This window comes from Pelodiscus sinensis, chromosome 4 (genome assembly GCF_049634645.1).
Source record: "Pelodiscus sinensis isolate JC-2024 chromosome 4, ASM4963464v1, whole genome shotgun sequence".
Classification (NCBI taxonomy): domain Eukaryota; kingdom Metazoa; phylum Chordata; order Testudines; family Trionychidae; genus Pelodiscus; species Pelodiscus sinensis.
This window is the reverse complement of record NC_134714.1, coordinates 125,848,455-125,861,972: the sequence shown is the minus strand read 5'-3', so window position 1 is coordinate 125,861,972 and position 13,518 is coordinate 125,848,455. Positions and strand designations below refer to the sequence as shown.

Genomic DNA, 13,518 nt, shown 5'->3' with positions numbered 1-13,518 from the left:
ACTTGCCCAGGGTCACTCAGCAATAGGACATAGGTCTTCTGAGTCCTGGCCCACTGCACTAGCCACTAGACCACATTGCCACGCAAGGAAATAACTGAAATAACAGCTAAGGGAGTTTGGTGTCTCTCCCCAGCCACACCCACTGGCTACTCCTTTGTCAGTGTGCCAACCCATTTAGAGTATAAGCTTTCCAGTGTGTGTGTAGGGGGGAAATGAACCGCTCTTGTTCTGTGCTTGTATGACCCACAGGTGTGTTACAGGTGTGTCTCCCTCTCCCACCCCTAACCCTGGTGGCTGGACGTGGCTTCTCTTCAGAAGCCTGTTCCTGGCTGTGTGATTACAGAGCTGAGTTTTTGGCTCCATGGCTGTAAAGCGGGGTGGAAAACTTGGGATGGATGCAGCCTCCATCTTGCCTGGCTCTGGCCCCTGAGGCTCAGGCTCAGGGATCCCCCCAGCATTGGGGAGCCCACGCTGGTGAAGGTTTTTTGTTTGTTTGTTTCTCACTTGTGTGTGGCCCCCAACTGATTTTTCTGTGGGTCAGCGGCCCTGACCCAAAAAAGCCCGCCCCCCCCACCCTGCTGTAAAGCCAGAGAGGCACAGACCCATCCCCAGGCATCGCGTTAGGGTGCGTAAAGGCCTAGCACGTTCTGGGACGTGAGACTGTCTAGGACTAGAGACTGTCTTGACCGCGCAGGACCATAAGGAGGAGTAACTGCCCCCTCCTCAGCCCCACCTTGCCCCCTGGACATGCATGCCAAGTAAAGCAGAGGGGTGGCCCGGTTACTGCCCTTTTAATACATCAGCTGACCAGCACCGAGACAGGAGCCTCCGTCAGCCTTGTGGGAGTGAGAAGTCCAGCAATGGCCTGGGGGCAGAGTGAGCAGGGCTGGAGTCTGGGTCAGTTGCCATGGTACTTTCAAAAACCGTTCTGAAAGAAGTGGGGGGCTCCACAAAAGACCCTTCCGCTCTGTAACGCAGTCCCCGTGGAAAGGCTAAGAGAAAACAGCAGGAGCTCTGAGGCCAGCTCCTCCAAGAGGCCTCCTCCTGTGGAAATCAGCAAACACCTGAACACCTTGGAGGCTCTGGCCCATGAGCCCTGGCCTCAGCTGCTCTGGATAAATTCATTGTTCTTCTCTCTCTCTCTCTGCTAAGGTTCCTGGAACATCCCTGGACTATTTGACCCCCACTTGCCCCCCAAAAGACAATCCCCCCCTTTCAGCAGCAGCGTGGGACCCAACAGCCCCTTTCCTTCTGAGCAGCTCCCCAGCCAGCTTTCGCACTCCACACAGCTGAGGAGGCCCCAGACCAGGGCTGAAAGGTCCCCTCGGGGAGAGGCCAGATGAAGGTGCCATCTGTCCTTCCACCCAAGCATGGTGGGTTCTGATAAGCAACAGAGCTCGGCCGTTGCGGTGCTAATTGTCCAATTTCAGATGTTTTTCCCCCTTCGTAATAAGCTCTTGCCAGTGAGAAGTGCTGTCACCAGCAGAAGCGATTTTCCACTCACCCCTCCTTTCTCATGCATACCCTCCCCGCCTCCAACCAGCGGCTGCGGCCTGAAATCATATTTCATGCATTAAGTTAATGTCTTACTGGAAGCAACCAGAAATCTTACCCTGATGACGCACCTCACGCTGGGTTATTTTGGGGCAGATCTCGGTTTGCTTATCAAATGGGCCGCCCGGGCAAGGTAGGCGCAGGAAATGAAGCGGTAGCTAGACACAGGCTCAGTCTGCTCCCCCGGCCGCAGGACAGTTGGAACTGGGAGAGGTCGGGCTCCAGGGCTAGGCCGTTATCTTCATTATTATCCGGGCTCGCCGGCTGGCTCTCCACCCAGTGCTGGAGGAGGGTGCTGCGTTATGCAATAAACAGCACGTTCACAGGAAGCACCCCTGCCCCACAGTCTGAGTTTCACAAGCAGGAACGACAGCTGCAAAGCCTCCCCGTTGGGGTCTTACCCACGTGGTGGCACCGCAGTCTGGGGCAAGACAAGGTCTCTTTTCGCTGTGTAAGATCCTGCTTGCCGATCACATTCTGTCTGGGCCACTGCTGCCTGACACCTGAGACAGCAGGCGGTGGGGGGGGAGGGCTCTAATGGAGCATTTTGTTTGACTTGAAGTTCATTTAGTGCCAGTAGGCAGCATCGGACAGCCATGCAGACCAACAGCCCCTAACCCTAGAGCAGGGACGGCTTCCCCACATGGCCCTACAAGCTCTACAATAGGCTGATCCTTGATGAATTCCTCTATGGACTGTTGGCAGCCAGGTCCAGCTGGGGCAGCCCCTAGACTGCTGCCATGGGGGGTGAGGACCATACAGGTGCCTGACAGCTTCAGAATAGAAGAGATGCTTGGGGAGCAAACACCCAGTGCTCCTCCCTCTGTACCCCATGGAGCTCAGCTCAGGCTATGAATCCAGCCCAGTGCAGGGGCCATCTCCAGGTCTGGCTGGGGAATTCGTGCTCTAGGGCCTGTTCCATCCTAGGTCTCTCTGCTGAGCCTGCCCGGTAAAGGGCCCAGCTGGTGTCCATGTGGTACGATTGCTCTGTTGCCTCCCTGCTCTCAATGCATCAGCTCCTTGGATCACCCTCTCCCTTCAGCTGTCTCAAGTCACAGCTGCTCCCCAGGACCTCACTGCACTGGCTTCGAGGCTCCTGCTGACCGAGGTCAGTTCCTCAGAGCCCCTGAGGGTGTAGTTGCTCCAGGGAGGTCACAAAGTCAGCTCTTGGAAGGGCACTGGGCCTGGGCAAGAGATGGGTCTCAGCTGCTCACTCTGTCCCTAAGGGTACGTCTACGCATCAGCGTTATTTTGGAATAACTGATGTTATTCCGAAATAACAAAGAGCGCAGCTACGCTACAAGCCTTTCTTTTGAAATAATGTTGAGCTGGAGGACTTCTTACAGCGACTCCCGTAAGCCTCATTTTACGAGGAGTAAGGGAAGTCGAAGGACGAGTGCTGTGTTGACAGCACCAAAAGCCAAATTAAGCCATTTCGACTTAAGCTACACAATTGACGTCGCTCAGGTTGCGTAGCTTAATTCGACCTTAGCCCTGCTGTGTAGACGTGCCCCTGGAGCAGGGGTCTCCAACCTTTTTAAGCACAAGATCACTTTTTGAATTTAAGTGTAATCCAAGATCCACCTCAAATCCAAATACCCTTTCTCTGCCTCCTTCCTGCCCCTTCTCTGAAGCCCCGCCCCTGCTCACTCCATCCTTCCCGCCTTGCCCATCCTTACTCAGTTTCACCAGGCAGGTTGGGGTGCAGGCTCTGGGCTTGGGTTAAGGGATCTGGAGTGCGAGAGGGGCTCTGAACTGAGCTTGGGGCAGGCATTTGGGATGTAGGAGGGGTTCTAGTTGCAGGCTGTGGGACGGCGTTTGGATACAGGGGTGCTCGGGGCTAGGGCAGGGACTTGGGGTGCAGGAGGGGGTTCATGACTGGGGCAGGAGTTCGGGATGTGGGCTCCAGCTGGGCATTGCTTACCTCAGGTAGCTCCTGGGTGGTGGTGCAGTGAGGCTAAGGCAGGCTCACCCCTGCTCTGGCCCTGGACCACTCCCTAAAGCAGCCAGCAAACTCCATCCCTGGTCCTGTTGTGCCCCCTCTCTGTTCTGTGGAGAAGGATACAGAGTGGGAGAGGGGTCACCTTGACATCAGCACCCTCCTGTCCCTCCTCTGCCCTGCCCAGGAAGTAGGAGGCTCCACAGAGGGAGGGGCAGCTCCAAGGCAAAGGGCAGGAGATGAGCAGCAGTGGGGGTAGAGAGCAGCTGAAGTGCCGGCACTTGATAGCCTCTTGGCCAAACCAGTCAGGATCACCTGTCAGAGGCTCCAAGATCCACCAGTAGATCCTGATTTACTGGTTGGTGACCACTGCCCTAGAGTCCTGCCTGCTGGTTCTGTGCCAAAGGCGCAAGGTTACCCAGTGTGGGGGGTGTCTCATAAGCAACCACCCAAGGGGCTGGATTAATGGCTGCACAAGCAACCCGGCTTTGGGCACTTCCTAACTGCTGAGTTCTTGGCTTTGCAACCAGGAATATTCTTTGACCAGGGGTTGGTTTGGGTATTTGCCTTCCCCACAGGCCAGACTCCACCAGGTGACACTGACTCCTGGGCGCTGCGGAGCTGGGTTTACCAGCACGCCCCACAGGGAGTAACAGGCGGAGCCTGTCGGGATCCAGTCACTTTTCCCTCTCAGTGATGGCAGCTTGAAGGAGAGCTCCGGGGCGCTCGGGAAGATTTGCCTGAAAGACGCATCCCAGGGCTGTTCTCGGTGGGCTGTGAGATATTCGTTGTTCTTGTGGTTTCCTGTTGGCTCTTCCCCTCCCCATTTGGGGCTGGTTGCCCACTCGTTCCTTCACGGCCAGTCTAGTGGGGGGGAGGCTGCCAGGGGATCGCTGGCTGCAGCCCAGCAATGCCTGGCACAAGCAACAACTAGGTCCTGGGCAAAGCTCCTCCCCCAGAGAGAGATGTCTGGGCACTTTCCTCCTTTGCTAACCCAGCACCAGCTGGAGCCCCAAGGAATTAGGGACGAGGTCCAGGTGGCAACAGGGTGGACTAGAGGTGGTGTAAATCGGCACAGCCCCACAGGAGTCAATAGTGAGAAGGTGACAGGCATCTGCAGGGATCCGGCCCTGTACTGAAATGGTGGGTCCTGTACAGTTTAGTCGGTAGGTTGTCACCTGTCATGTCCCCCGCCAGCCCTCACTCGCTGGGTGCTAATTCACACCCCCTTGTCCTCTGCCAGCCCCCTTCGCTGCCTCAAACCCCCACTGGTATCATCCCCGCCCCAATCCCCACCTCCTGACAGTGCCGATGCCCCCCACACCCCGCGCAGGCAGGCATGCTGCATCCGGAGCTAGGCCGGGCATTGGCACAGGCAGCTGTGGGTGAGGGCTGCTTTAACCGGGCGCTTTGGGCCCCGCCGGGCCCTGACCTCACACAGTCACGCTCCATGCGTGTCACGTCACAGGCAGCCATGCCATGCGGGGGGGACTGCCCCTCAAAAGGGAAGGACAGACAGAGAGGGCCAGATAGGCTGTGACAAGGGATGACCGCGTCAAAGCCCAGCTCTCGGAGACACACTCTAGCTGGGCTGGGACCGCCGGAGAGTGGCTCATCCCATCAGGCCAGCAGAGGGACTGCTGCAGGGCAGAGCTGGCCCTGAACAGAGGTCGCCTGTTGACTCCGAGGAAGGTGGCAGGAAGACACAAGTGGCTGGGCCGGAATGGGACGGACAGGCCTGGCAGAGCAGGGAGCCCCTGGCTCGTTCTTCTAAAGGCTGTTTCTTTGCTCAAGGCCTCCGCTGCTGCAGGAGCTGGGTTATCGGAGCAGGATCTCAAGCCTCCTGCTGCACCTCCCTGGACAGCCCCCTCACTCTCCTGCCACTCCCCCCAGTCTTCCTTCCACTCCCCAGCAAAGCCAGTCTGGAGCCTGCCCTGCTGGCCTCTCTGGCTGCGAGGCCCAGATCCTGCCCCAATCCCTCTGGTTCCCCTTGGTAGCAGCCAGAAGTTCCCCCATGTGCCCAGCAGAGGGAGCGTTCAGACTGTTCCTGCGGCTGGGTTTAGCATTCACCCTTCCGTGCATCCAGGTGCGGCTGCTAGTGCCCTCTCACCCACTCCACGTCCAGGGGGTGCCGGGCCATATCTGGCACCTGGACTCCCTAATGAACACAGAGCCTCTCTGGTTCCCTTCAGAGGCAGGGAAGGAGCAAGCAGGGTTCCCAGGATGGGTAGCCGAGGGGTTTACTCCCAGCAACGGGCATGTGACCTAGCGCTCTGGGCAAGGGGCACTTTAAGGCTCATCCTGTTTCCAGTTGCTCAGTCTACACACCTCTCCGTCGGCCGGAAAATGTCCATGTCTGATCATCATGCACCGGCCTCCCGGAGATTTCCCTGCCAGAACTATTGCTTACACGGCCGTAGCGCCTACCGGCATTAAGAGAGGCTGGGCTGCCTGGCACTGGGCAAACCCAGAGTGAGAGCCCCTCCCTGCCCCTCGGCGCCCACAAGCCAATAGATAAGTGGGAAAACAGGATTCTTATCCCCATTTTACAGATGAGGCACCAAGGCCCAGAGAGATTAGGGGCTCGGTTTTCAACCCAGTCATAAAATAGCTCAGCGGCACCTGTTTCAATGTCTAACGGAAAGCAGTTTTCACAGAGGGACCTGGCGCAGAACTGAGCACCCCGGTGCTTCTAAAAAAAGAGCCCCTGATCAGCGAGTGAGACTCTGGCAGAGCTGGGGATTCAGCTCCCAGCTCCTAAATCCCAGCCTGGTTCTTCAGCCCCTAGATCAGCCTCTTTCCCTGGGACGGGCTTTACAGACCCTCCACTGAATGAGGGCAAGGAACAGAGCCCCATGTGCTGCTGCTGGAGGAACAGTATCATAAAAATAGAAGACTAGAAGGGGCCTTTGCTAGTCATTTAGTCCAGTCCCTTGTACGGAGGCAGTGCTAAGTACTATAGGCTGAGTAACTTAAAAGGGCACTGGCAGCCCAGGAAAAGGAGCAAGGCAGATTCTGGGAGGTGTGATAGGGGAGGCTACAGGATTGTTCAGGCTGCTGTATCAGGGGAGAAACCCTAAAGAAACTGCTTTGACTGGGACATTAGCAGACCAAGTGGAACCAGCAACCGCACTTCAAACAGAGAAGCTCCTGTCTGGCAGGGAGTGACTTTGGGGTAGATCAACAAAGTCTGGGCCCTGTGACACACCCCGAGGGCTGGGGCTGGACCCTTGTGGAGCGAGTGTGCTTGGACCCCTCTACTGTGCAGCTGAATCGCTAAGGCGCTGGAAGAGGGAAAGTCTAGTGTCTTGAACACGGGGCTCGGAGTCAGAGCGCCCAGCCTCTCTGTGGCCAACTCACAGGGGCTCTGTGGTTTGGTTTCCTTTGGCTGTGCAATGTCCCAGCCTGACCGGGGCTGAGAAGGGGAGTTGGCCAATGCTGCTGAAGTGCTTTGAAGGGCTACATGCTCCGCTCCCCAGAGAAACGCCCCTCCCTCCTCTGTCACTGCACAAGTGGAGGAGCAGAGATTCGGGGCTGGGAAGGAGCATCCTTGCTCGGTCTCTCCTGTGGGCTCCTTCCCTTCCTCTCGGCCCCCATCCACCCCACTCGCTGTTTCATGGCGCACCCTAATTCCCACCAGGCATCATGGCTGCTACCCAGCTGGTGAACAGGAGGCACAATAGGAAGGAAGCCGTGCTGGTAGATCAGTTTCCTGCTGCCTCTCCTCTCCGAGGTGCTGTCAGGCACTGCCCAGGAGGCGGGGAGCACATGACGAACTGAAGGAGAAGGCAGTAGGAGAGAGACATCTACCGCTGCCTCAGGAGGGACCTCCCCCTTTCCTCATCCCACCCCAATAGACCCTAGGTCCCAGACTACCATGGCCCCTCCAGTCTCCAGGTTGTTGCTCTTCATCCCAATGGGATCTTGCAAGGCCAGAGGCAGCTCCCTGCCCACCCGGATGGGCCCCTGTGAGGTTGAGCAGCCCCCCAACTTCACTCCTTGTACTGAGGGGCCCCAAAAGACAGGGGAAGGCTGACACAACCCTGCCCCTTCCTCAGGAGGCCCAGGTCCTGTGCTCTGATGGACACACAGGCTTGGAGAGAAACTTGATCCCTGTCACACTCCAGGCATGTGTGAAGGAAGGAAGGAAGGAAGGAAGGAAGGAAGGAATCACATGGGGGCCAGCTCACTGTCTCTACTGAGCAGAGAGGACACACAAGGCCTAGTTACGTGTATATCCTGCGGCTCTGGGGGCTTCTGGAACAAAGAGGACAGCGAGGCCCACTAGACACCTCACAGACCAGTTACAGAGATCCCCCCCAGACTATTCAATTAACCGATATTTAACATCCCTAGGCTATAGAGCACCATCAGGGCTGGGGGCTGTAAGAGGAAAGGTTCAGGCTTGAAGCTGGGCATGGGCTCTTCTTGCAGGAGGCCACAAGAGCAGAGAGTCCAAGGAGCCCTGGGGAAAACGAGCCAGGTATTAGGAATAAACAGAAGCTGGGTGTCCCCTGCAAGGTCCCAAGCCAGTGGGGTCTCTTGGCAGGGTTTGTGGGCTGGCTGAGGTGTGTGTGCAGCGGGGAGATGTATGTAGGGACTAACTGTCTGTGTGGTGGGTGGGCAGGCACTAGAACCTGCCATTAATTCTGTATATCCCTAGTGCATTTTCACTCCTGCCAGGTTTGGCCTCAGCATAGGCGGGTGGAGGCCCAGCTGGGGAAAGCAGCCAAATCTCCGCCCCTTCTGCCCAAAGCCACACCCCTTTGACCCAAAGCCACACCCCTTCTGCCCAAAGCCACACCCCTTCCCTGAGACCTTGCCCCATCACAACCTTCCCCCCCAGCCAAGTGCCGCCCAACCCCAGTTGGCCCCAGCCCCTCCCAGGCGGCTGAGCAGTGTAGGCAATTTAGGGAAGGCAATGCCTTCCCTTGCCTACATTACCCACTGCCCATGGGCCCCGTGAGCTGGGTTCATGTCTGTAGTGTTCTGATGTCTCCCCTCAGCTCCTTCATGAGAGCCCTACATTCTCCACTTTGCCACCCCACTAATAGGCCCACTTCTGCCCTGCGACCTCGAGTGAACTAAGTTGAGCTGACGAGAAAATCTCTCTGGTTGTTCCCCTCCCCAGCCCTCTGTCTGTCCATCCCTCGACTGAGCGCACCTCCTGCCCGGACCGTGCCCTCTCACATGTCCTGAGTGCGCCATGTACATGCATCACAGTAAATCCCAAAGGACATGGCGAGGAAACCGCGTGCAAAAGTCCATGTGCCCTGCAAACAGAGAGTTCCCCAGCTACATGTATCCCCAGCCTGCTCCCACAGAACATGCACAGGGGGGCCATGGAGAAGATGGCAGAGTGGGATTGTGAAAAAGATAAAGGTCCAATAACTCTCACCTCAATCCCAATCCAGCCCTGCTCCGGGATTCAGGCTAGTTACTAAGTTTCAGCAGGGCTGGGGCAGGAAGAATCGCCCCTGAATTTCCCTCGGGGTGCAGGGCGACTCTTCGGGGTGGGCCCTCTGGCTGCCAATCCAGGGAGCCAGCTTGACTCCGCCACCTGCTTCTGTCCCCGCAGGCAAGCCGGGAGCGAGAGCTCAGCGTGGGACGGCCTGGGGCCGCCCGTCTGTTGTCTGCTCTCTGCTGCGTGGGAACCTCCTTGCGGCGCGGTGCTTTCCAGCTCTACCGCGCCGCTTGGCAGGCGGAGGGAACGGGGCTAATTACCTTTGTCACCAGCTTCTCCTGCTACCTACAGTGAGCACGCAGCCTATAATCCGCCCTGTCAGACAGGAGCCCGTGTGGGGCGAGCAGCCCGCCTCCCCGCACCCCCACAGGCGTCTCTTCACCGGGCTGTCAGTGCCAAACCCCGACAACAAACAGCGTGCCAGGCGAGGAAGGGAAGAGCGGATTAGAGGAGGATGGGCCATTGTGATTCACAGGGGTAACCGGCAGCCTCCGGGCAGGCCTGGTGATGAGCAGCTGGCACCCTGCAGCAGCAGCCCGTGCACAGTGTGTCCATACAGACCCCCACAGGGGCCCTGCGCTCAGCACCTCGGGCTCCAGGTCTGCATATGCGGGCACCTGGCAGGGCTGCCTGACACCACTGAGAGAAGATTCTGAGGAGCAGGAGAGCTCAAAAGAGATGTCTAGCCTGTGTCGCCCGTCCTGCAGGGGGAAGGGCTAGCTCAGTGATTTGAGCATTGGCCTGCTAAACCCAGGGTTGTGTGTGAGCTCAATTCTTGAGGGAGGCCATTTAGGGATCTGGGGCAAATCTACCAGGGATGATACTTGGTCCTGCTGTGAAGGCAGGGGACTAAACTCAATGACCTTTCAAGGTCCCTTCCAGTTCTAGGAGATAGGTGTGTCTCCATTTAAAAAAAAAAAAAGCACTCTGCCTATTGACAGTCCCACACTTCTGAAGACCTGGGCTACCTCTGCCCGCCCTTATTGACCAGGGAGACAGACTTAGGCAGCAGCCAGGTGTCATTACTTGCCCGCGCCAAGAGAAGGCAGCCCGTGTATCCCTGTGTTGCATACAGGACACCGGATCACATTACTCATACTCAGGCAAGCTCAATGGCCATCAGTCAGAACTACGCAGGACAAACATCCCCATTCACAGCAACCTAAGCCCCTGTTAAACAGAAGTACTGTGCAATTGGAGTCTTTATTTACCTTCTTATTTTTAATGCTTTAGGGTCACCTGGGGAGGGGGTGACACCCTCTATGTACACACACAGAAGTGACACACACACACACCCCTCTAACACATGGAGGGTGACCGACTGGCTTGACTTAGTGCTCTCCACCCAGAGGTGTGGGAACAATTTTTATAGTGGGGGTGCTGCGAGCCATAGAACCAAACTGTAAATCTTCCTATATATTTCAGAAACGTGAATCTGTCCGTCCATGAGTCCATTTGTTCGAGAACAACGGCAAGAGGGAGGACCACCAAATTTATTGTGCAGCTTCCTCTGATCATAAGTTAAAGTGAGGTCGTGTGGGTTTGGTTGTGCCAGGACAATGGGATGTGCCTGGAATGTGATTGTTTCTCATAAAATGGAAAGGAGGGGCCTGGCAGGAGGGAGATATATTGTAGAATGACCACAGGAGGGCAGCAAGGAGCCAGATATGGGGACTGTGACAGCTCCCTCCCCCCCTTTCATGGACATGAATTTACATAACTCAAAGGGGCTTTGAGCAAACTATTTCCTGTACCCCATCAATCTTCATGTCATGCTCCGTTGGTTCTATTGATCTTACTTTGATGTATGTATCATTTGTGTGTGTAAAATTAGACATATGGAGTGGGGAATACTTTGTGGGTTTCAAATGTGTGAATGAGAGACATGGAGGGTGTTACCTTGAAAGTCTTAATGATCAACTGTTAAACAATCTCTTTTGTCCCTAAGTCCTAGCAGTGGTTGGTAGGGAGGGGCCTCAATTCCTTAACAAAATGGGAAAGCAGAGGCCTGGGTCTTTTGGTTGGGCTGCACCTGAAGGAAGGAGTGGAAGACCCCAGGGTGGGGAGACACCCCTGGTTTGGAGGAGCAGTTGGAAAAGAGGTTTTAGGGTGAGTTTGAAAAGTTTGTACTGAGGTTCCAGTGTAGAATTAGCCACACGGTTTTGTTTCTTTTACTTTGCTCTGCCTGTTCTCACTTGTTGCTACTTAAATCCTACTGCTTAAATAAATCATTTTTATTTTCTACCATACCCAGTGTAAATAATTGTTACCTGCGGGGGGTGGGGGTTGGGCAACCAGTGTGCATATTCCCCCTTTCATTGCTAAAGGGGGCTTACCTAATTCTTTGGGGTCTGATCCCAGTTGGGGAGTGCTGTCCCAGGAAGCTGGGCCCTAAATTGCACTCTCCTTGGACCTGAAGAGGTTCAGTGTCTGTACTGCTTCTTGGTGGAGGCAGGGATCTCAGCTTCTCATGGCCACCTTCCTGGGCCCGAGGGTCTTGGCCCTTCACAGGGCCCAGCCCAGCCAGAGGCAGTGGGGGAAAGAAAGAGGCTGCTGGCCAGGCTATTGGTGAGCTGGGCGCTCGGACCAGGAGCTGGTTCTCCGCACAGCACTGAGAGCAGGATGTGTCCCATCAGGAGGCTGTGAAGGAGCAGTGGGCTAGGAGGCAGTGAAGGGGCAAAGCAGGAAGAGGACAGTGAGAGGGGAAGAACATAAAGGGCTGGTGGGTGGGCAGCAGAAGCAACACGTGTCTGGCAGCCACCAGCGACTTACCTATGCTTGAGTGCCTGCCGGAAACGGGCAGGGGGACTGAGCCCTGCTGGCAAGAGCTAGCACAGAATAGGGGCTGCGCTGATGGACCAACCAGGGGAGCAGCAAGATCTTCACACCCATTGTCGGCCACTGGACTCCCACAGTCACCACTGATGGGAGGGTGGCTGGAAAACAGGGATCTAGCCAGCCGCAGGGCCCACCAGCACTGACCGGGGACAATTGGCCGGTTTTTAAGAAAAAATAGAGACTCCTGCAGGAGAGATTAAATATGGGACTGTCCCTTCAAAAACAGGACACATGGCCACTCTATCCAAGAGTCTTCTAGCTAAGGAGTGTGCATAGCTGCCGCCTTCCTCCTCCCAAAGGAAGCTCAGACAAAAAGCTAGAGCGGCTAGATAAAAAGATGGCAGGGGATAAACACCTGAAGAAGAACTGTGTTGACTCCTGTTCCCTATAGGGATGTGAAAGACTAGTCGACTATACAATAAGCAAAGACTAGTTGACTAGTCGATTCCTCCACCCCTTCTTGCCTCCATGCGTTTCAAAGGGGCGGCAGTAGATCCTGGGGTCAGCTGGGGACTCCCCAACTGATCCCGGGCACTGCGCGGCATTTCCCCAGAACCCAAGGCGGGTTCCGGGAAAGTGCTGCGTGGAACCAAATTCAGCTAGGGAGACCTCAGCTGACCCTGGGCTCCTAGCAGCATGCAGCTGAGTCCCCTGCTGACCCCAGGCTCCATGGCTTTGAAATGCACAAGAGCCCCCACTGCAGGCTCTTGTGCATTTCAAAGCAGGCACCCATGTGCAGCCCGGAGTCAGCTGGACTTCCTGCTGGCCCTGGGCTGTACATGGAGTTCCGCATTCCTCTTTTGAAATGTACAAGAGCCCCAGCGGGGACTCTTGTACATTTCAAAAGAGGAATGCGGAAGTGCCTATCAACTAGTCAGTTAACTGCATTTTAACATCCTTAGACCCCTATGGAGCATTACGCAACACCGCATAATTATCGTACACTGCCTCTCCTCACCACCTGTCCTGCCACACTGCCATGGAGTGCCCAGGAGGTCTGGGTTACAATAAGAGCCCTGCAAATCCACAGACATCCACTTTATATCCACAGGCATCTGCGTCCGCAGACATGGCTGTGGCTATCCATGGCTCATTTATGCAGCTACGGCTGCGGATATACCAATTTTGTAACTAGAACCCTGCAAGTTTGCAGCTGCCCCATGTACAGCCGCGGCCCATTTTGGCAGAGACGGTGGATGCCGATTTTGTTTCCACGCAGGGCTCTGGTTAGAGTGCCTCAGTACCACCCTCTAGGGAGCCTGACAGAGCAGTCTCACCCCCCAAGAAGCAGCCCCCTGGCATTACCCAGCACAGGTTGAGCTCTGGTCTCCCTGGCAGATTGCTTGGGGAATTCTCCCCTCTTCAGCACTAGGTCCGGAAGGGCTGTGTCTCTGGGAGGGGGCGTTAATTAGGGAGTGCGGACGGAGCTGCCAGGGTGAGACAGCAGCCCATCTCCCTGCATCTGGGGGCGTCTAATTTCTGCCATTCTAAATCCGGCTCCTGGCTCTGGGGCGGTGGGAGGACTTGCGTCAGTGGGTGACTGTTATAGCTGGGAGAGTGACAAGGGGGGACTCCTAGGATGGGAACCAGCTGCTGCTTGAGTTCCGGCTGGCCAGGGGCGTTTGCCTGCGGCATGATGGGAAGGGTAGGGGGACCTGTCACTTCATTAGGAATGTGGAGGGAGGCTCCATTCCCTCTCACCCTGCCAAATTTCCACCATCAC

The 13,518-nt window shown here is 56.2% G+C and overlaps 1 protein-coding gene across 7 annotated transcripts in view; it reads right to left on the bottom strand.

Moving 5' to 3' along the window:
* Positions 1-13,518, bottom strand: part of DAGLA (diacylglycerol lipase alpha) — a 179,950-nt gene that overhangs the window by 159,867 nt on the left and 6,565 nt on the right. For 2 of the 7 annotated variants that reach the window (XM_075928467.1, XM_075928457.1), the window contains exons 2-3: positions 3,479-3,603; positions 1,613-1,849 (exon numbers count right to left, since the gene is read on the bottom strand). The exons of 2 other annotated variants lie outside the window; for them this stretch is intronic. The gene's annotated coding sequence lies outside the window, so the exon portion shown is untranslated. Of the gene's footprint in view, positions 1-1,612; positions 3,209-3,478; positions 3,604-13,518 lie in introns of those variants that run through there. 3 more of the 7 variants (XM_075928470.1, XM_075928459.1, XM_075928460.1) reach the window with 2 other exon arrangements.